Source organism: Bubalus bubalis, chromosome 9 (assembly GCF_019923935.1).
Source record: "Bubalus bubalis isolate 160015118507 breed Murrah chromosome 9, NDDB_SH_1, whole genome shotgun sequence".
Classification (NCBI taxonomy): Eukaryota; Metazoa; Chordata; class Mammalia; order Artiodactyla; family Bovidae; genus Bubalus; species Bubalus bubalis.
Genome location: NC_059165.1, coordinates 20,818,613 through 20,842,499, shown reverse-complemented (window position 1 = coordinate 20,842,499; position 23,887 = coordinate 20,818,613). Strand labels below are relative to the sequence as shown.

The following is a 23,887-nucleotide window of genomic DNA, read 5'->3' as shown; positions in this document are numbered from 1 at the left end:
TACCAGGCTCCTCTGTCCGTGGGATTTTCCAGGCAAGAGTACTGGAGTGGGTTGCCATTTCCTTCTCTATTTCAGAATCTACCAAGTACTAAATTACGTATTTTTTTAAATTTCCATCTCAAGTGTCACTCTTGGCTTTTTCCTTCTTTTCATTTTTCTCTTTTTACCTAGGAAATATTGTTCAGTAATATTCCTCACTTCCAACCATTTTGAGTCAGAATAAACAAAAAGTAGATATTGCTTTCCCTCTTTTAATTTTAATTCCAGACAAATTGCTAGTCTTATTGCAAGTAGTAATCTTCACTCATCCAGTTGTCTTTCACAAACAGAGCAAAGCAGAATCTGCTCCTAAGTTAAACAAAAAGCAGAAATCAGAATGTCAAATTATAATTGGCATATCCCAGACATAATCAATATTGCCTTTTGCAAGTTCCTCCCACAGTTAAAGCAAATCCTGGTTAGTGCTGGCCAAATCTTGACTAATTTGGCTTCAAGTTATTACCATACTTAATATCTCAGAATCAACACTGATGACTAAGATAAAGTGAACTACAAGAAATGATCAGTCTTCAATGCAAAAACTTTTTTACTTTGTGCCAACTATTGCGGGTGCACCTGTTTTATGTTCAGAGTGGGAAGAAAATCAAAAAAGACGTGGCCAATTTTGAAAGAGACACAATGTTTTCAATGTCTCAAAATAGCTCAAATACATAGCATTGCTTCTACTACTTATTCAAACTACAAGGCTGATTAAGCATATGCGTAGTGCAGGCATGCAAATAAAAAATTACCTACTCAAGTCCCACCTTACTCTCCCAGGTTCAAGTTCCTTATCTAAGAATGATATTGCACCAAGTAAGGGGCAGAGAGAAACCAGCAGTTCAGGGCTACATACAGGGAAGCAATCAGTATTTCTGGTATTGCATTTGTGGATGGCTCTAGAAATAATCTAACCCAGCCCCTATTTTTCAGAGAGAGACCTCCAGTCTTAGTTCAAGTATCCGGCGCTGGCTAAGCTAACAAAAAAATACAATAATATCACTGTGATTTGACTCCTAGGACACTGAGAAGAAATTGAATTTATATTAACTAGAGTCAGATTTTTACCAAAGTCATATTTCAAGAACCATGAAAGGGCTCAGAAAGGGTGATAAGAAGATATTTTAAAGGATTATTAATACGAGTAAACCAATATCATTTGGAAAGCCCTCACTGGGGAAGTGGAAATATGAAGAGTCACAATCTAGATTCATTCCTTCAAGCAACTTTGTGGGTGCCATAGGTTCTACCAGGATTCAAGACAAAACATAGGGTGAAATGCATGGGTGAAAACGAGACTCACATCTGTACCAAATCAGGTGTAGACTGTGAGGGACAAGATGAGAGTCAGGACAAGGATCAACCCTTAATGGATGAGCATGCTGTAATGAGACTGATGCTGATTCATAACTGAGCCTAAATCCCTAGGAGGAAAAGATATCCAGGGTTTTAGGACAAAGAGCTAAAGACTCAAACCAAGTTTAAGAGTCAAAGTATGTACCAAAGAAGTAAAGGACAGTAAATGGTTAGAAATCCAGGTGAGTAACATTGCATAAATCCAAAGAAGATCCTAATCTCCTATTAAGCAAAACAGTGAAGAATGCAATGATGCAGTACTTCATTGAAGAGTGAATGTACATTATGTTGTATGAATATTTTTCTCCTGGTCAAAAATTTTATTTAATATCCAAGGGTAGATTTTTTTTTAAGTTGAAACAATGACATTTTAAATAACTCACCAATAGTTTCTAAAACTATTAGGTCATACTTTTGGGAGCAACTTATCTACAAATTATATTCCAAGTAAATGCAATGCAATACAAAAATAATTTTTAAAAAACGATCTGGAACAAGGTAACAAGGATTCAATAATGAAGAAAACATAGGACTTGCCCTCACAGAACTCAGTGTGACACTGAAAATATCCAAGCAATTAAAAATGTGGTGAGTGTTAGGAAATAAATGCTATGAGAGTACTACAATGGGAATTCAATCTAATATGTGGAGTCAGGAGGGGTGTCCGTAACAAAGTGACATTCAGCTGAAATCTAGAGAGTGAACAGAAGTTTGCCAGGTAGAGATTTGAAAATGTGTGGGGTTTTTTTTAGGCTATCACCATGACTGGAAAGGTTCGACTGGCACTCACAGGAATTAACCACCCAACCACCCACTGATCAAATTGTGAGAAATAACCCATCATTGTTTTAAGCCATTCAGTTTTGGGGTATTTTGTTGTTTTGCTTTCACATGGCCTAGTCAAGGGGCTGATGAGCTAAAAATGGCCTTCCAATCATCCTGACACATTACTGACATCAAAGCCTGATTTTCTACACTTTTTCAGACTAAAAACTATAAGGGTCCATGATTGGACCCTGCACTTAATTATTTTGTTGCTACAGTAATGGAGGGTGCTATCAGCATTTAGTGAACGGGACACAGGGATGCTATATACCTTGCATGATGTGAAATTATTCAGCAACTCTTTTGACTTCAGAATAGCATGCCAGACATTCAATCGGGGGGGAAATCTGAGCCTGCAACTCAAGTTCCTTTTACATATAAACACAAAGTATGCTTTACAGTGTTTTGATCTCAGTGATATTTGAGGAATGTAACTACTATGGAGAGTGAGAGAAGATTGCCTTTTATTTTGTTTGAAAGCGTACCTGCAGTTGTTCATCATTCTGAAACATCACATCACTGACAGCAACACCATCGTGGTGTCTGGGCGACTGGTGTAACACAACTCTGTCAGTTCGCATTTGTGCCATCAAATCCACAGGGAGTCTTCAAACAGGGGCACACATCTGACGACCTCATTATATCTTCCACTGTCACTTTGCCAGAACATTTACAGATGGGAATACATACTGTTTTAATATTCATCTTTTTATTTATTTTTACTTTATATACAAGTGGTAGTATTGTTGATTTTATATTAACTGTGGAGCTTATTTCAGGAAAGTAGAGGTGACATTATCAAATACATTATAAAAAGAGAACTTTGACTTGGAGACAGTCGAGCTTGGAAAGAAAAACATATCCACTGTAGCCCATCAAATTCTTGTAAGCATTTTAAAATGTTTCCATTTTAAAAGAAGATGATACCTTTGCATCCAATAGACAACTCCTTTGGTTGATTTAAAATGTCTAATGTTTGCAGGCAATCATAATGCATACAGTTACTGAGTGCCATGCATATGTTTCATAGCTTGAGTAACTTTCTCAACAGTTTGGCCCTATTTCACCCCCAAACCAAGGTCAGAATCACTTGTATAAGATATCTCTAGTCACTACTGCATCGCAGTCTTACTCCACCATGGTTTCAATAGATTCTTCCATGGAACATCAAAATTGTCTTCTTTGAATTCAGACATGGATCAGCATCAGGACTATACTCTGTGCACTTAAGTTTCCTGAATTAACTTATCTTGCTTTTCCTTATTTCATTTTCCATCTTTACTAATGGCTTTATTATCAATTATCCCTATAAAATTCTAAGCGATATACTCCTTGTATCATGAATTTTCTGACACTCTTACACTTTCTACACTCCTCTCAACGCAATCCTCTGAGTCTTTCAGTCTTCTTTCCTGATCACTAAATCTTAACTCAGTGAGTCTCTAAAGCAGGTACACATCTCCTGATTATTTTGCCTCCTCCTACAAAAAATACCTGTAAATAGCAGGCCATGTAGAGTTCTGTTGAATTTTGTTATGCCAGACTCATCCAGAAAAAAAAAAAAAAGTGGGAGCTTTTGTATAACCTTGAGTTTTTGTATAATTTAGGCAAATCACTTAACCTCTACTTGCCTTAATATCTTGACATGTTAACTGAAGTTAATAAGAGAAAACTAATCTCAGAGTTGTGAGAATAAAATGAACTAATACAAATTAAGCAATTAAAACAGTGTTTACACATAGTGAACACTATATATTATTATTACTACACACAATTTCAGAAGTTACACTTTACAGTTTAGTTCAGTGTCTAAAGTCAATAATTTTAACTAAGTAAAACACACTAATTCTCACTTAATTAGAAATTTTGCTGATTATACAAATATAAACATACATTATAAAATTCTAGGCACCCTCCCCACCCCCACCAGGAGACATAGAAGAATCTGGCCTCTTTCCAAATAGAATTTGCTTCAATACCAGCAGCCCGGGTGAGGCAGTCGGCAACAGTCACTAAGCAGACACGGCCTTGGCCCTTGGCATTCATTGGGCTTTTGGCCCAACTAAGACACTGTAAGCCCTCCAATTTGGCGGCAGCATCTGAAGTTCACTCCAGGTTACATGAAATGAAAAACCATCCACCAAGCTTTCTAGAAGCTTTGTTCTCTTGGGAAAATGACTCAGCATTCAGGCAGGGGTTCTGTTCATGCCAAATTACCATAGACTTTAAAGCCCAGAGAAGGTAAGAAATCAGTTTAAGGTCTTACCAGCATGAAAATTAATCAGGATTCAATTCTCCCTGCTAGCTCTCAAATCTGTACTTTAATTAGGCTGGTGAGGGAGAACCAGACAATAAACTGAAACCAGTCATGAACCTCATTTCATTAAGCCCCTGGCAAGCTTCCTTATTAATTGCCTACCCAATGTCCCTTTCTTGACTGATAAGCTCATCCAGTTATGCAAATGTCCAAAATAGAATTCTAAGTGTATGGTTGGAGACCCCACATCATACAACGCTTCATTCTGGGATTCTCAGAAAAGCAGCAGGTGTGTCCCAAGTAGTTGGTTGTAGCATTGAAGATTGAGTGTGCGAAGGAAACGTGAACATTGCAAAAGCAAGAGGACTGAAATCACCAAGAGACAGATCGTCTACAGAGGTCCCAGATCCAGTGTTTCCACCATGGGCACTGGGAGAACCTTGGCCTGCAGATAAAGCCGGGCTGAGACAGAAACACAGGCATGGGTTTCAGCAATAGTAGAATGGCCAATAGATAGTGGGGGCCAGATGGCAGCCATGGTTTTCAGGAACTGTTTGGAGGAGAAAGATGCTTTTCCAAGCCTTTGGAAATAAAATTCAGGGCCTAGGCAGTAGAACAAAGAAATGTAAGAATTCAAAGCACAATGAATAAAAAGATTCTGTTCTTACACTCTTCCCCTTTCTCTCTCCCTTCAGTGTCTCTCATTCCTTAACAGGTCTTGATATAAAATTGTATTTTTGTGTGACTTGTGAAATTTGTATTTCGGTCAACTCACTAGAAAACAGATTAAATTGCTTTGGTTTGAGGGGTTGGGAATTTTCTTTCCTGTTTTGACTAATGATTATTGGCCCACCATAGAAAAAAAGATACCCATCACTTTGAGCAGCTACTTTGCTAGAGCAGTAAATTGTATGGCAGAGTAACCAACTTTTTAAAAGAGCATTCAGTTTATCTGAAGAAGTGAATTACCATCTTGTGTGGTTTGAAGAGGTGAATTTGTGGAACACATATAATATCTGACTAATGGAAACATGGATACTGTACATGATTAAAAGAAGATTGCTCTTTTAGGCATACAAATTGCACAACAGCAACCCTTTGGACAATGAATTATTAAATATCCCCTTGCTTAAAACAATGCTCCCTTCCTGAGGAATTTCACAATTCCATGCCAGGTTGAACCTTCCAGTCCTCCCTTATCATACATGGGAGCCCTCAACACAACACAAATAACATCCTATTTTATAGTCTTTACAAGCAACAGAGAGCATTCAAATATCCTGCATCCCTAGGGGCATTGCCCTACAAAACTCTAGAGAACATCAAGCACATTGGAACATAGTGATGGTCCCCTTGGAGCTGTGCCACAAGGCTCCCCTGCATAGCACTTTCCCAAGAATGGAATTAGCATTCAAGTTTGTACATAGTTAGCAGGGTGGGAGATTTCAAACAAGTGACACCTTCTCCCAAACCCTTCCCAACTACACATTGTTCAGTAAGCATCTGATCTATCAACTCATTATCTAGCCAATCAATTCAATATCTAGCCAATATCCAAAATCTACCAATCAATTATATCTTGAGTCCATCTCCACCCTCTTTTCTGAGGCACCATCTTCCCTTAACTAGACCATTGTTCTCATGTTTCCACTATGTTCCCTCCTCCAGTGCATTTCCCACAAATATTACCATAGTCATCTTCTTGAGGGGCTTCCCTGATGGCTCAGTGGGTAAAGAATCCACCTGCAATGCAGCAGAAACAGGAGATGCAAGTTCAATCCCTGAGTCAGGAAGATCCCCTGAAGAAGGAAATGACAACATACTCCAGTATTCTTGTTGAAAAAATTCCATGGGCAGAAGAACCTGGTGGGCTACAGTCCAAAGGGTAATAAAGAGTCGGACAACAACTAAGCGACTAAACACACACACAACACAACTTCTCGAAACGTGACTCTAATCGTGTCAGTACTTCTTAAAACTTGTCAGTGGTTTTCTATTTATCTTAAAATCCTAAATCCCATGGTCAGGAAAATGTCTGCACAGTCTTCTCCTGTCTTCCTCTCTAGTCTCATCTTACATCACCCACCCTCTCTTATTATCCTGCAGGTATTTATGCCTTCTTTCAGTTTTGTCAAAGTGCCAAGCTCTTTCCTACCCCAGGACATTTGGATGTGCTGTTACCTTTCCCTAGAATTCTCATCCTCCCAACATTTCACTTGGTCATTCCAGATCACTCTTCAGGCTCCGACATAATTGCATCTTCCTAGAGAAGCTTCATAATCTAAACCAGTTCCTGCCACGAGAGGTAATAATCTCTCATCATCTTCTGTGCTTTAAAACTGAATTGATGCTGTTTAGTTGTTAAGACTCTTTAGCGACCCCATGGACTGTAGCCCACCAGCCTCCTCTGTTCATGGGATTTTCCAGGCAAGAATACTGGAGTGGGTTGCCATTTGCTTTTCCAGGAGATCTTCACAACCCAGGAATCAAACCCATGTCTCCCGTGTCTCTTACAGTGGCAGACAGATTATTTACCACTGAGCTACCATGGAAGCCTGCTTTACTGAGCACTAATCACAATTCATAATTAGATATTTATTTATATCATTTATTCAACGCATCTACCTAGGTTGTAAGTACTGCCAAGACAGGTGGATCCACTGTACCTAGCTCAGTTCCTGCCAAGATCGATGAATATCAAGGTGGGTAATGGACTCAGCAAGAGCAGGACTGGATATATGATTTTAGAAATTGTTAGATATGAAAGTGAAAGTGAAAGCTGCTCAGTCATGTCCGATTCTTTGCAACCCCATGGACTATACAGTCCATGGAATTCTCTAGGCCAGAATACTGGAATAAGTAGCCTTTCCTTTCTCCAGGGTATCTTCCCAATCCAGGGATCGAACCCAGGATTCCCACATTGCAGGTGGATTCTTTACCAGCTGAGCCACGAGGGAAACCCAAAAAAAGAAAGCTTAGCAGAGGATGGTTTTGACCCATCAACCTCTGTGTTATGGGCCCAGCACGCTCCTGCTGCGCCACTCTGCTGATAGACATTTTAGCACATATTAGACATAAAAGTGCTACAAAACATTCCTAGTAAGAAGATAAGATTACCAAAGACTGAAATTCAATCATCCCTATGTGTGGATAGCCGGTGCCCAAGCAAGTTAATTCCCAGCTGCCAAGATGAGAAAGAAATATTTACATGAAGATGATGGTAGCACTGGGGGCAACTACACTCAAGGCAGCCTTCATGGCAACAATGACAAAGAGAAACTTTTATTTTTATTGACCCAGCATTTTCTTCATAATTTCAGTAACTTATTTTAATGTCAAACTTTATCACAGTTGAATTCTAACTCGAAGCATATAAACTACAGAACATAAAATCCTCCTCTTTGAAACCCATAGACAGTTTTGACAATGTATTTGAAATCATTAGCCTCTTAACTCTGGTACAAGTCCATATTCACAAGTATGACACTGATCAAGGTAATGAGTTAATCGCTCCCTTCTAGTTACAGTCTTTCTTAATTAGTTGATTTAAACTGGGGAGTGGGAGGTGGAAGGGAAAGAATCTTCTGTGGAGTCTATTTTCATAGTGCCAGATAAGATTTCTGAAGGCTCTTTTTTTTTTTTTTTTGAAAGATGCAGAAATGTAGACATCTTTTTAATACCATTTATGATTTTTTTAAGCTACCAAGTCCTCCTAAGCCGATTACCATATTTTAGCAAAATAAATCACTTGGCGAGCACTTTCTACATGCCTGTCCTGCCCTGCAGAGACCATACCCTTAAATTGGGCCCTAAAGGAATAGAATGGGGCCAAAGGATGTGACATGACCTTTACAGGCTTGAAAATTTGAAGTTTTCTAGTCACCTAACCAAAAATTAAGGGCCATGGATCCTATTTTCAGGATCAGCTGCATCCCCTTATAGGGCCTTAGTTCACATGTAACACTCTCTTCTCTAGTTTTTAAAAAAAAGCGTCAAAATTTAATGTCCCCACATGAATTGGACGAGACCCCACAAATACCCTATCATTACATTTTGCAGATACTGTTCAAATAATATTCTCGGCATTTTAATTTCTCTTTCTCATTTAAGATTTAAAGAACTCTCTCAAGTGACCTTAAATAAATGCTAGATGAGAGTCTCAAATTTCTTCTCTTCAATAATTTCTCTCTTATCAGTGCACTTGTAAGTTTTAAAATACCTTTGCTCCTTCCCCTGTGTGTATCATAGTATAAACTGGGGTGGTGCGTACTTGTTCCAAACCTTTGGCATTCAAGAGACTTTTTCATTTTACCTCCTGATGTCTGTGGTAAAAAGAAGCAGAAAGGTGAATGAATCAGTAAAAGCAAACCAACCTAAAGAACTTAGAGGACGATACCAGAGATTCATTGAGGCACTTAAGAGAAGTGACTTACACACAAATTCTCTTCCCATTTTCACTCTTTTCTCCCAAAATATTTCTCACTCTCTGTTTCTGTGAGTGTAACTGTTATACATACACTTACATACACATGTAAGTGGAATCACACAGTATTTGTCCTATGACTGGTTTATTTCATGTAGCATCCTGTCCTCCAGGTTCATTCATGTTGTCACATACAGCAGGAGGTACTTCTTTTCTAAGGCTGGATCATAAAAGCAGAAAGCAGAATGGTGCTGACTAGGGTCTGCGAGGAAGGGAAAATGGGGAAGCAGTATTCAACTGGTAATGTAGTTTCACTTATTCGAGATGAATAGTTTCTAGGGATGTGCAGTACACTCTAGTGCCTATTGTTAACATTATTGTACTGTACACTTAAAATTTGTGAAGTGGGTGCATACCATAAATTCTCTTACTACAATAATACTGTCTTTAAATTTCTCACTTGCCCTCTCTCTCCCCTACCACCTCTCCCCTCTTTACTCTCTCTCACTCTTTTTATCTTACCTACATCTTCTATTCCTAAAATAAAAGCCTTACCAGGTTGAATTGATTTTCCTCTTTCCACTACCCTTTAGTCAAACTCAAAACATATTTCGATTTAAATACTTTCAGGTTTTGTATTTTGTTTTGTTTGTTTGTTTCACTATGTATTAAGTCTCCATAATCCTAAAGTAATCAAAACGGAAACTCCACGACACTATCATTTGGAAGTATAGAAAAGAGAATTTTTTCTTTAGGTTTCTCTGTTGCTGTTGCTAAGTTGCTAAGTCATGTCCGTCTCTTTTGTGACCCCATGGACTGTAGCCCACAAGTCTCCTCTGTCCACGGGATTTCCCAAGCAAGAAAACCAGAGTAGGTTGCCATTTCCTCATTTAGGAGATCTTCCTGACCCAGGGATGGACACTCCATCTCCTGAGTCTCCACCAGGGAAGCCCTTAGATTTCCTAGATATCATCTAACTGTTTACAATTTTTACAAATTTATCTTCACTTAAGAAATTAGAATATCAAGGCTTCCTTGGAAGCAACTTGCCATAATTCTCTCCAGTAAATTTAAGCCATTATAATAAAGAAAGAAAGCTTAAAAGGGCAGAAATTTACTAAAAGCCAAATCCTTGCTGAAGAAGGCCAGTGATCCCAGGACTTGCACTTGGGTCTGTAGAGAGGTCTCACTCTGTGTTTGGTTTGTAATTAATTCAAATATTGGCCATGGCAATGGGGAGAGGGTCTCAGCATAAGGTACTTAATAGGATAAAGGAGGAGAAAAAAGAGAGAATGGGGGAAGGAAAAGCAAGTCAAGCACTGACCTGGCAAACTACAATGTCATTTAGTTTCTGATTTGCAGCTTTCTCACACATTCTGAAAAACAAATGTGAAAATTAAATGTAAGAAATTAAGAACATTGCTCTGAAAAAAGTAAATACTACCTAGCACTTTTAACTTTAATACAAACTTTATATTGTTCATACCTTTTATAGTTATTTCAGTTCACTTCAGTTGCTCAGTCGTGTCCAACTCTTTCTTTGCAACCCCATGAACCATAGCATGCCAGGCCTCCCTGTCCATCACCAACTCCCAGAGTTTACCCAAACTCATAGCTATTTATATGTTAATATTTGTTTTCATCCTATATTATAAGTTTCTTGAAGACAGGGATCTTGAAATAAGGCTTGTACATACCACTCAGGAATCATAATGCACCCAGTACATACATACTTGAATGTGCTGAGATGAAACAGAATCTATCATTACTTAAATTTTTAGTGCTGTAAGAAACAACTTAAATGTTTCATATTGATTTAAAAGGAATTAAATTTATCTATATTCTAGTAAATAATTTTAAAATGTTTCAGAAAATATTTATAACTTCACAGAAATGTTTATTTACCTGTAATTTTAAAAATTAAAAACAATAGAATATGATAATTCCAGTCTTTATATATGTGTGTGAGATTATGTGTGTATATGTATTAATATATCTTATATGTATATATGTGTGCATGTGTATAGGAGGGAATGTGTGTGTGTGTGTGTGTGTATGAGGGAATATATGTGTGTGTGTATCTGTATATGAGGGAATGTGTATGTGTGTGTATAAAGGAATGTACATGTGTGTGTATGAGAGAATATCTGTGTATGAAGAAATGTATATGTGTGTTTGTGTGTATGAAGGAATGTATATGTGTGTGTATATGAGGGAACGTATGTGTGTGTATATATGAGGAAATATGTGTATGCATGTGTATGATGGAATGTATATGTGTGTGTGTGATAGAATGTGTATTTGTGTGTTTGTATGAGGGAAGGTATATGTATGTGTGAATATGTGTATGTATGTGTGTGAGGTAATATATATGTGTGTGTGTATGAGGGAATGTGTATGTGTGTGTATGAAGGAATGTGTATGTGTGAATATGTGGGTGTATGTGTGTGAAGAGTTGACTCATTGGAAAAGACTCTGATGCTGGGAGGGATTGGGGGCAGGAGGAGAAGCGGATGACAGAGGATGAGATGGCTGGATGGCATCACTGACTTGATGGACGTGAGTCTGGGTGAACTCCAGGAGTTGGTGCTGGACAGGAAGGCCTGGCATGCTGCGATTCATGGGGTCACAAAGAGTTGGACACGACTGAGCGACCGAACTGAACTGAACTGAACTGATGAGGGAATGTGTATGTGTGTGTATGAAGGAATGTGTATGTGTGTGTATGAGGGAATGAATATGTGGTGTGTGTAAGTGTGTGTGTATATGAGGGAATGTATATGTATGTGTGTGAGGGGGGTGTGTATATGAAGGAACATATATGTATGTACAAGGGAATGTATATATATGTATGAGGGAAAGTATGTGTGTATGTATGAGGGAATGTGTATGTGTGTGTGTGTGAATAAGAAATGAAAGGAAAGAAGCATCTCTGAGCGCCTGAGCAGCCACTTGACTGAAGAGGACTACAACCAGCATGGCTTCCTGTCCTAGTCTATACACTTAATCAGCACCTGCCTCAACACTTGCAAATCAAATCTTTATTGATTTGCAGCCTCACTGCCTCAGAATGTGCTTTTGTAGGCAGAGTGTCTGGAAAGTGGGAGAATTCCAAATGCAAAACACTGGAGGAGAGGTTGGCTCTACTGGGAAAGAGGTCACAGGGCTTTCCTCTTCTGGTGCACTCAAAGGAGGACAATCTTTCAGAAAAGCAACTGCAGCAAAACAAAGAAGACTAGTGTAATACATTCAATATGATCAGACAAAGAACAATAACCCCAATAAATAATAATATGTAACTCAAGAACCTGACCCTATATAGCACGGAATAAAGGAAATGGCAACCCACTACTGCATTCTTGCGGGGAAAATCCCACGGACAGAGAAGCCTCATGGGCTACAATCTGTGGGGTCTCAAAGAGTCAGACACAACTGAGCGACTGAGCACTCACTCAAAGAAATAATGTAACAATTATAAATCCATCAGATCAAAATAAGCAGTCAACATTTAGACTAAAATGGGTATTTTTCCACACTGATCTATGCAGTTTGGCCAATTTCACTCTCTAAATCAATCTGTTTAAGCAGATTGATCAATTTCACCACCTAAATTCTTTCCACATGGATGCAGTTTAAGAATGTTACGAGAATAAAAAAAAAATCGCATACATGCAGTCATCTCATAGGTGATTGACCAAAAATGGAATTTCCAACACAAGATAAAACGAATACAATTACATGAATGGTGGTGGAAGTTGTATTTGCAGTTAAAAGACTGCTCTAAAACATATGATACCTTAGATGTGTGCCCAGTTTTTTATAACTGCCCCCAGGCAGCCTTGCTGTAGAAGGTTTAGGGGCAGGTTATCATAGACTAACCGAAGCAGCTCTGGGCTAAGAAAGGGACTTTCAGACCACAGCATTCTCACAAGTTCTAAGAAGTCATCCCCAGTGAGAGGGACCACATTCGAAGAGGATTGACAGTTTAGACTGAAAACAGCTTTCAAAGAGACTAATCTTATAAAGTATTGCGAATGAATAAGGGCAACAGGAGTAGGTGTTCACCTGCCAGTCTCCGCCGAACGAGATGAGAGCCTGTCTGCGCTCACACATGCGCTGACTTAAAAAAAAAAATCACATAAAAAACAACATCTTTGCTACGGAGACGTTTTTAACAAGTATTACAGAAAGAGCACCAGCTACCAAAAAGAGTTGCCAGGGCCAGAAGGAGCCATCAATCGAAACAGTTTACATTTCAAAGTTTTTCCAAGAAGAGTGAAAACGTCTCCCCGCCTTGATGGAAAACGGAGGCGCTGTAGTAAAGGTTCTATGTGCTGCCTTCTAAGTCAAGTTCCTTTCTCTCCAGTGGTCCTTTAACCCTTAGGTTTGTGCCAACAGGTAGAGACAGCAGAAGTGTTTTCATCTCCTGGGGCAGGTGCTCTGAGCAGCTTGCTAGGCTGTGGAGTCAGGATAAAAAATCCTCTTCCTGTTACAAGTTTTGTAAGAGAAGCACCTGCTTGCTCTTGGGTACTGTTTGAGATTAACAGGTCACTTTTACATCTATATTCAGTACTTCCTCCCATCACTTAACAAATAATTATACATATCTGCCTTGGAATGCTTTTTACCCCTGGAGATAATTCAAGAATTGAATTCAAGCTCTTACTTAGCTTCTTTAACAATCTAAAAAATGAATACTAACAATGCTACATTTAACCAGGGTGTTGTGTATTTATTTGTCCCTTTTAAAGAATGAGGTTTTTATTTGTTTGTTTGGATGAGAGAAAAAGTTTGCAAGTGTTTCTTGGGCCTCAGGAAAAAAGAACATTTCTTAAGGTCACTGACAATTTTCCAAAGGTCTATAATCCAATGTTCACTTTTGCTTCTAGCTTTTAATTTTCTGCTTAATTTTTTCATGACATTTCTAAACACCGTATCTAATTTCCTGAATCTATTAGAATAAACTCTACATACTTGCATTCTTTGTTCTTAGAAGCTAGTCAACTAGAAACACTAATCTAAAAAATTTTTACAATTAAGACTTGGGGAAAGAAAATAACACCAGACACTGCAAATCTTTTTTCAGGACTTGGGTCCCATGAAAATAGTTACTTGTATGTCTCCCTCTCATATTGGCCTCTCATTGTTGGCCTGGTGTCAACAATCCCTCCGCTAGATCCAACTGTGTCACCACGTCTCTTTGACCCACTGGCAATTTGTACAACTGTTGATAAGGATTCAGACACCCTGATAACCCAGCAGCACTGCCATGGCCATTTTCTTAGACTGCAATAGAATAGATGGAATAAAAAAGGGAAAAACTGAAAGGACCATTCTCTCTTCTTGTACACACACAGAAATGCTATTCATTATGATTATAAAAATTACAGTCACTTTCTTAGATTGACCTATTGATATTAATTACACAATAGCCCTGAAAAATATTACCAATTTCCATGCCAACATTCTTTGTAAATACCAGTGGTTCTCAATGAACTCCTTCTGACCTTCTGGTCGGAGGCTGTCACCGTGCGATGTACGTAATTCTCTCAACACTGATCCATTACTTCTGTTCCGTGTTGGGGGTCAGGCCAATACTGCAAAGTCAAAGATAATTAGCAGCCCTATCAATAACCAGCTACACGACTGCCGCCTAAGTGACAGGCCAGAAAAGCTAAGAAAAGAGGTAGCGATATAAAGTAGAAGGGAAGTGCCGGTACATTCTATGGTTCGAGCAGCTGCTATGGACTATCAGCATCACCAGGAGACCTCATTGCATTAGCATAAATTCAAATGACAAATGCACAGTGCTATTCAGAGACTCATTAATTTGCAATGGGTGCAGTGCTCATGACATATTAGTGCAAAATTCAAATGTCTTTGTAGCAATGTGAATTTAGTTGTGAGACCAAAGTCGCTAAAATGAAAATGTGTGGGTTTTTTAGCAGTTTATTAAATTATGAACTGTGATGACTATATCCGTGCATCTTTTTAAGCAGATGAGGTCCAGCGTGCTCCAGCGGCAAATCGCATGGTTTATGTTGATATTTTCCTGTCAGACAATTTCCAAGCCGCAGATAAGATACTAGACTGTCTGCTTTGCTCTGCTGCATGTGGACTGAGAGCTCCCCCTTCTGGACAAATGACACTGCCACTCTAAAAGAAAGCCGGACTATTTATTGTCTTCTTTTTATGCTTTTAACAACAGGTTCTGAGGCAAAAATCTTCAGTAACCTAAAGCCAGAAGAAAGTGATTTGGCATCATCTATTGTAAATGAAAGTATATTAACACCTTCTAACAAAATGCAGAAAAGCCACCCTCAATTGAAGTCGTCTTACATAATTTTATATGAAGGTACTCCAAGACCTCATTTAAAAGTATCTTTTTAAAAAATAATTGCCTGACTTATATATACCAAGAATAGAAGCAAACTACAAGACAATAATGAAAAATTTTCATATTCATATGCTTTCATGCTGCCATAAACAAGCGTACAATTATTAGCATTAAATTGAATAAAGAAAAAAGCATGCATATATAGACACAGAGCCTTTTAAACAAAGCAACCAAGTGTATATTGTATTCAACTTGGCTGAATGAGATTATGAACATACATAGACAAGAAAAGTCAGATCAGACCTGTGCCAAGTGTATCTGGTGGGCTAATTTTGTTTTAATATAAAGAATCTTCTACCAAATTATTTCAAATTAGTCAAAGTAGATTTATCACTGGTGAGTCTTTTCAAAATAGGCATACTATATATATATATATATATAATGATTCAGATTGTTACAACAATGGAATAAAAGGGGTTAACTTTGTCTGCAGTACTGACACAACCCAACCAGAGAAAATATCAACACTTGCACTTCTTAGTATCCAGGGTTCATAGTCTCTTAAAGGAGATCTAGATTCTAGTTTATATGATATAAATACTCACATTCATATCTAATACTTATAAAGACATAGATTTAGCATCTTGCAGTACAAAGTATAGCTTCCAAACCATGTAACATACCTTTGAATAAACTGAAATGCAGGTTACCATTTAACTTGCTTTTAAGAGAATATAAAATCCACAAGTAAAAGTTCAACCTTTGGCCATTTGAAGTAACTGATCTCCACCTGGCTACCAGAAGTGTGCTTTAGCAGATCCTTATGTAAAACTAGTACTTCCCTGGTGGCTCAGAGGTTAAAGCCTCTGCCTGCTAATGCAGGAGACCTGGGTTCAATATCCCCTGGAGAAGGAAATGGCAACCCACTCCAGTATTCTTTCCTGGAGAATCCCATGGATGGAGGAGCCTGGTGGGCTACAGTCCATAGGGTCGCAAAGACATGACTGAGCGACTTCACTTTCACTTTATGTAAAACTATGTCTATCACTTTCTAAACTTTGAATAAATTGTATAATGTAAAAAGAGGGTTATGTCACACTATGATTGCTTCTAAACTTAATTATGTACTTTCTGAGTACTCAGTTTATGATGAATATGGGGAAAGCCATTCCACTAAAAGCTGTGTACTGTTAAATTACATTTTATCATATCATAGATGTTTTGTGTCATCTTCAACAATTAAAAATAAGATCATTGTCATTTCTCCTACTTACTTGCACTTGAATTGTCTTCAGTAATTTAGCAGGCTCATTTTATTTTATAGTCACTGCTACAAGAAAAATACAGAGGTGATGAGGACTGAAAAGGATCGCTATATATTAAACATGTGGAAGGAGCATATAACCGAGCATTATCAGATTTATCACTATACCTGCATATACAGGCAGTGCTTTTCTTTACCACATTCAGAATACAAGGCTCACAGAATGTTAGGGCTGGAAAGGCCATTGTTGATCATCATTTTACAAACACAAGAATCAGAGACTCAGAAAAGTTCAGCAAATTTACCAAGAACTAATGGCTAAAAAGTGGTAGAACTGAAAAAAGAAACGCTGGTCTCTAGACATTCCTTTCAAACTTGATCACACACATCAGAATCACTTGGAGGGTCTGTTGCAACAGATTGAAGGCCCATACCCAGAGTTTCTGATTCAGGTATCAGGTGGCCGGAGCAGGAGGGGGAATTCTCATTTCTAGGAAGTCAAGTTGCAGGTGATACCGCTCTTGATGATCTAGGAACCACACTTTGAGGACTACTGGTCTCTCCACCAGTTTTCATAAACAACTGTTATCTTATTTTCAATAACTTTTCTCATCATAATGAGCAAAGCAAACTCAGGTTAATACCACATTACTTGGCTGTAATCTCTCTAACAGAGGATTGGGATAATACCTACTGTGTGAAAAACCTGGAAAAAAAATAAAGCAAGATTAGGTAATGTAAGGGCACTAAATACTAAAAAGCTTATGCCCATTGAGGTGAATCATTATCCCAACCAGCCTATCTAAAATCTCAAGTTAATATTAAGCCACACCCAGTGTAAAAGAGCCGAGCAACGCCCTAAAATGTTCCTCTCTTTCCCTCCATCCTCAGAAGTCCCTATGTCATTTATATCCTAAGAATTTCCTACTGCATTTGTCAAGTCATACTAAAGGTAGCTCTGCTTCTGTGATTTCCAAGCTGTCCTTTTTCGTTGCCTCTTTACCTGTCTGATCACATGTCTATTTTGTGAGTACGAAATAATCTCTGAGCTGCAGTTTTCTTAAATCATAACAGAATCTAGTCCGAAGCCAAATACAGGGAAGACAACCTTATTCTCTGTTGCCTTCCCCCACTAGCAATATTTAGACCAACACAGACGTTTACCTTCTTTTCCGCCTCTAAAATAGAATAGCAGCTATAGACCTAATGAATCAAAGTGCGGTTCATCATTGCCTAGAAGGTCTGAGCAAATTTCTGTCACAAGAACCAGAAAGAAAAAGCCTCTGCACAAGGGAACTTGAAACTGCCGTGCCTGAAGCACTGGCTCAGAAGAATAGGAGCCTATTCAAGAGGAATTTCACTCAGGCATTTGCCTGTTCCTTAGTCTCCTGTACAGAAGTCAGCAAACCTGTTCAGCACGCTGGTCTCACAGTTGTGATATCACTGCCTTTTTTTTTTTCCTGGTTTGGGGAATGTCTGTGATGAAGGTAATCACCAAAATACTACCACCACCAAAAAAAAAAGTTTTAAAAATAGTTTCAATTTGGAAAATGAATTTGACTAATGGTGGGGAAAGGTTTTAACTATATATATATAAACCTTGATGTTTTTGTGCTCTCTCTCCCATTTTTATTGGGGTTTACTTACTTCTTTTTCATAAGAGTTTTAATTACATTATCTTTTATCAATTTTCTTAAAGAACTGATTTCATGGAATAGGTTTGATTCCAATTCATACCATGAATAAGCTAGCACTGTTCCAAATGTTGAGAAACCTCCCCCCACAAAATAACACCCCTATTTCCAAAGTTCTTTGGCAGGCTATTACATTAAAATCTGCTTTGATATGTTACTTGAATGTCTATAGAAAATAATGTTTCCATTTCAGAATAATTTTCAAAATAAATGGTTTCTAAACAGATTTCACTTTGCCGAATATTCACTTTTCTACTATTGTCCCCTTTTTTCAGATAAGCCACCCAATCACGGAAGAATTAATGTAGGTTTGTCATGATTGCAGATGCATCCCGGATGTTTCTGGGCTTACCCTCTGCCTAAACCTGCACTTTATATTCACCGCCATTTCACCTTGGCCTTCCTTTAATAGACTCCAAATCCCAGAATCTTTATTACTCTAGGTGGTTCCTTTCTTGACCTGTTTACCACAATCCTTGAATGTTTTGAATTTCTGAATTGTAGCAAAAGTTTTGTTTTTTTCTAAATTAAACTGAATCATTTAGTGTTTCTATCACCATTATTTAAAAAACACCATGAGTGGCAAACATGGAATTTGTTTGTTCAGGACAAAAGACAATGAAAATATAATTTCTCTTTACAAGAAAACAGAATACATATTCCTTCAAAAAGTTCTTTTTTTTAATGTATCAGTGAGTGCAAGTATTGTAACTCAGAGGTTATTTAGCAAAAAGTTTATTAATGTAAATGGCTAAAAGCTAGCCACATGTGAATACTAAAGCAGATAAATAATACTATATTAATTCAGGTTATCCACTCTATAACTGCATTTTTATTTATACCTTTTCATTTCAAAATAAATGTGCATATACTATTTTTAATCCTTCAGTAAAAATGAAACTAGATATTTTCTAGTATATTAAGCAACTCTGTTTTACCTATTTCTAAAATTTCCTTCTGATATTAAGACAGTTATCTTACACAGATTTTAGAAACGCAAAGGCAATAAAAATGAATGTATTTTGTCTCATAGAGGGATATTTTTTAATGAATATGTGAACATTCTTTCTACAATTTAATATGCTGTAACCACCCATAAAATTATATGAAGAAGTATATTTTTGTGTGTAAGCCAACTGATAAACTTGGTTTTAATAAGAAATCAGTAAAATATGCATATTAAAAATGAAGAGAATACAGGTTTCTATCTGTCATTTATAGTAAGAGCTTATATTTCAGAGCTTAATAATATAATATCTGAATATTATATTTCAGAACCTCCCTGGGGTTTAATAAAGCAGGTACTTTGGTATTGCAGGTAGTTTTGCTTTTCCATCTCTCTTTTTCCTACCCCCAAAGGAAAAAAAAAAATCTCATGACCCTGTTTATCTAAGATAAATCTAGTAAAGTATAGTCTGGACTATACACCACCTAAGCTGACCCAGATCTCCATCTCAACCCACTGTTCATTACTGAGTTTATAAAGCACAACATGCCCTGTGAAATTATAGGCTGAACCATTCTCTCTCCATCCCTATCACAAGAAGTATAAAACCAGTTTAGAGTAGCTGGCAATTGCACAGTATTTCAAATTTAAAGAAACACACGTTATGAGGGGGTGGAGTAGGGGTAGGAGTCGTTCTTAACTGTTCTTTTCTCCAACAGAACACTGAACATCTAAAACACGTTCAATCCTGTTAATGCTTGTCAAATATTTCACAGTTAAGCTTTGTTCAGATTTTTTTACTATGAAAAATCAATTTGGTGGGTTTCAGATTCTAGAGACAGAAGTGCTGGAAGAGACCTTAAATAACCTTGTTCTACCAGGTTCTATAGGTGAAAAACAGTCCCAAGACAAGTAAGTGACTTGTCCAAGGTTTTGCAGAAAGTCCAGCATAAAACTCAAGTCTGCAGACACCCAGTCCAGCATTTCTCCCACTGCTCTTTTCATCCAATTTTTCTTTAATAATTAAACAATTTCAAGGAGCTATACAATCTGATTTTACAATTAAGATAAGCAGTCATATTATATCCAGGATTGTGTAGAATTTCATTTGGCGTTTAGTCATTACAGTCAAATAGTATCATTATCTTTCAATTACAGAGATCAATTTCAGTTCATTAGCAAAATAAAATGCTTGCAGAAGGTCCACATGAATCCTTCAAAGCTGCAATTTTCTAAACGCCAGAAGTGAAATACATTTCATAAAAAAACAAAATTTGACAAAAGCACTTGAGGTTAAACCACGGCGGTGCAAGCCTCACCGCCCTGCTTTATCATAGATCTGCCATAAAAGCACGATTCAAAGGTCTGAAAAGAGAAGTATGTGCCATGGCCAACTCGTAATTGCCATTTTCCCCTGTTTCTTGGTTTTAGCAGTTTTTCAAGAGAGATTAGGATCATGGGATATTGTGACATGGATAGAGCATTATGTGCACAGATTCAAGCTATTAATAAAATGATCTACAAACTACACATAAGAAAGACTAGAATAATCTTTAAAACTTAGAAAAGGATTACTACATTGTATAGGTAAAAGCAGTAGCCCAAACAATATAGCTATTGGGATGGTGGCAACCATATTAGACTTTCTGAACTGTGAGCCTTAATTGCTACCCAGGGAGACCCCAACCAGCTAAGCAGAGCTAAAGCCAAAGGGGTAGCAATGCTATCAAGTCTAAGTTGATGTTAGCATCCTCTAAGGTTCTATTGGTGCCTCTTGGAAGAAGTCATTATATATATATATAGAGAGAGAGAGAGAGAGATGTTTCTCCTTGATAATGTTCAATTATTATGAGGTTACATGAGAGTTCCTAAGATGCTATGGACATGTGAGTGTTAAATCTTTAGATTGTGTAAACCAAAAATATGGCCTTTGGTATTCCAATATATTTTTAACTGTATATTAAAAAAAAAACAAAAAACAAGGAGGTGTGGTCCGCTCATACTATGATGTAGCCACATTAGTATCATGGCTAGTGATACTCATGGTATAAGTCAGTATTCTTTTATACATAAACCCTTTTCAATGTGAATCAACTCTTCATAAATTTGGTTATCCAACTTAAATAATACATGATCTCATCTTCTTAGTGATTATTTGTTTCATGGGATACAATTTCTGGAATTCTCAATCACTAAAATTTCGAGATGTTCATCTTGTTAAACAGTTAGTTGATACGTAGAAAGATCTTTCTGTGTCATACTGGACCAAGGGCCGTGATGGTCATGGAGCCTGACAGCAAGTTAAGGAGGCAGGTAAGTAAACTGCTTGGTCCTCCAAGCATGCAGTACTGAACTTTGAGCCAGTCAGGCACGTGGAGACTTGAGCCCATCCCAATTTAACCCAGCAGGGCAAAAGCTATGTGACTGTCCTTGCATGAGGAGCCTGGGGAATGGTTTATCCCAAGTACATAATAGTGCATTGTGCTGATGTCTCTTCTATTTTAAAAATATCACTACTGAAAGTAGCTGCTACATGTGCAGATGAAAGTGAAAACCCACTGCACAACTCTTGATCTATTTTGCATTTTCCACCTGCAAACCTAGTCTTTCAGATTATGATATCTACAAGTACAGGCTTTATACACAAAATCTAGTATTGTTTCTACTCTTGCTGTTATTCATTATTGCATAAATAAATCTATTTATGAGGAACACTTCCTGTCAAATTGTCCCAAATGCTGCCATTAATTCTTAGAAATTTTTAGCACTTCCTTGTTGTTTCATGATATTTTGCTTAGCATTCTTCATTTATAGCTACCTTACAAAGAAAATAGAACTAAAAGAAACACTTCACTATATTTATGTTCTCTTGATTTAGCCTAGAGATGAAGAAAAGTTTCAACTCTGGAGTTTAAAAAACACTGACATAACTAGAAATGAAGAGCCTCTTGATGAAAGTGAAAGAGGAGAGGAAAAAGCTGACTTAAAACTCAACATTCAAAAAATGAAGATCATGTCATCCGGTCCCATCACTTCATGGCAAATAGATGGGGAAACAATGGAAACAGTGACAAACTTTATCTTCTTGGGTTCTAAAATCACTGCAGTTGGTGACTGCAGTCATGAAATTAAAAGACACTTGCTCCTTGGAAGAACAGCTATAACAAACCTAGACAGCATATTAAAAAGCAGAGACTATACTTTGCCAACAAAGGTCTGTCTAGTCAAAGTTATGATTTTTCCAGTAGTTATGTACGGATGTGAAAGTTGGACCATAAAGAAAGCTGAGCGCCAAAGAATTAATGCTTTTGAAATGTGGTGTTGGAGGACTCTTGAGAGTCCCTTGGACTGCAAGGAGATCAAATTAGTCAATCCTAAAGGAAATTAGTCCTGAATATTCACTGGAAGGTATGATGCTGAAGCTGAAGCTCCAATATTTTGGCCACCTGATCCAAGGAACTGACTCATTTGAAAAGACCCTGATGCTGGGAAAGATTGAAGGAATGAGAAGGGGACAACAGAGGATGAGATGCTTGGATGCCATCACCAACTACGTGGACATGAGTTTAAGCAAGCTCTAGGAATTGGTGATGGACAGGGAGGCCTGGTGTGCTGCAGTCCATGGGGTCACAAAGAGTCAGACATGACTGAGCAACGGAACTTAACTAGAAATGAAGCTCTCCATCAAAAAAAAAGTTTCTTTACATTAAAAAAAAAACAAACAGGGTATCTTAAATAGTTTAAATATTCTAAGGGCAAGCACCTAGAAAAGATAATTTCTTAAATTATTTTAATTTTTAATCCCTTAAGTTATACATTTGTACTAAACTGTAAACATTACAAAGAACTGTAAAGTTCCACTTGATTATCACTCTAATGCAAATCAGCTTCCAAGAGGTAGCACTGTGACCAGTTAGAAGTGTCCTCTTCTAAACTCTTTCTTATGCATTTACAAAGATATATAGAATAAATGCACAATTGCCTATATATAGGAGGGGGCTTCCATGGTGGCTCAGACAGTAAAGAATCTGCAACCTGGGTTCAATCCCTAGGTCAGAAAGATCCTCTGGAGAAGGCAATGGCTACCCACTCCAATATTCTTGCTTAGAGAATTCCATGGACAGCGGCAGTCCATGGGGTCACAAAGGGTCAGACACAACTGAGCAACACTTTCATTTTTTTTAATATTTTATGTATATTATATATATGTATACACATTTTATATTTATATTGAGAGAGAGAGAGCATCAGGATATAGTATTTGCTTGGTTTTACATGAACAGAGAGGAGAAGGCAATGGCAACCCACTCCAGTACTCTTGCCTAGAAAATCCCATGGATGGAGGAGCCTGGTAGGCTGCAGTCCAAGGGGTCACGAAGAGTCGGACACGACTGAGCAACTTCACTTTCACTTTTCACTTATGCATTGGAGAAGGAAATGGCAACCCACTCCAGTGTTCTTGCCTGGAGAATCCCAGGGACGGTGGAGCCTGGTGGGCTGCCGTCTATGGGGTTGCACAGAGTCGGACACGACTGAAGTGACTTAGCAGCAGCAGCAGCAGCAGCACATGAACAGAGAGCAGATAACTTTTAATTCTAGGATGGCACAATTTGATTAACTGTTCTGAGCAAAATAAAGCATCTCCTTGAAACTACTGGCCTACAAGCCACCACTAAATTTTGCTCCTGAAAAACCATACAAGTAGCAGCATTCCCTGCCTGAGGAAAAAAAGTCTGCTTTAGTAGC

The 23,887-nt window shown here is 37.8% G+C and overlaps 1 long non-coding RNA gene across 4 annotated transcripts; it reads right to left on the bottom strand.

The window, feature by feature from the left end:
• Positions 1-225: 225 nt before the first annotated feature.
• On the bottom strand, positions 226-16,894 carry LOC123334987. 4 transcript variants are annotated; one of them, XR_006553175.2, is made up of 6 exons: positions 15,921-16,075; positions 14,408-14,497; positions 10,225-10,276; positions 8,697-9,162; positions 2,706-2,876; positions 226-348 (listed from the first exon to the last, which is right to left on the bottom strand). It is a non-coding gene; the product is annotated as an uncharacterized LOC123334987 (long non-coding RNA). The 4 variants fall into 4 exon arrangements; XR_006553176.2 differs by lacking the exons at positions 226-348; positions 2,706-2,876 and adding an exon at positions 2,950-5,080; XR_006553177.2 differs by lacking the exons at positions 226-348; positions 2,706-2,876; positions 15,921-16,075 and adding exons at positions 16,512-16,567; positions 16,670-16,894 and having other exon boundaries at positions 7,731-9,162.
• Positions 16,895-23,887: the final 6,993 nt, after the last annotated feature.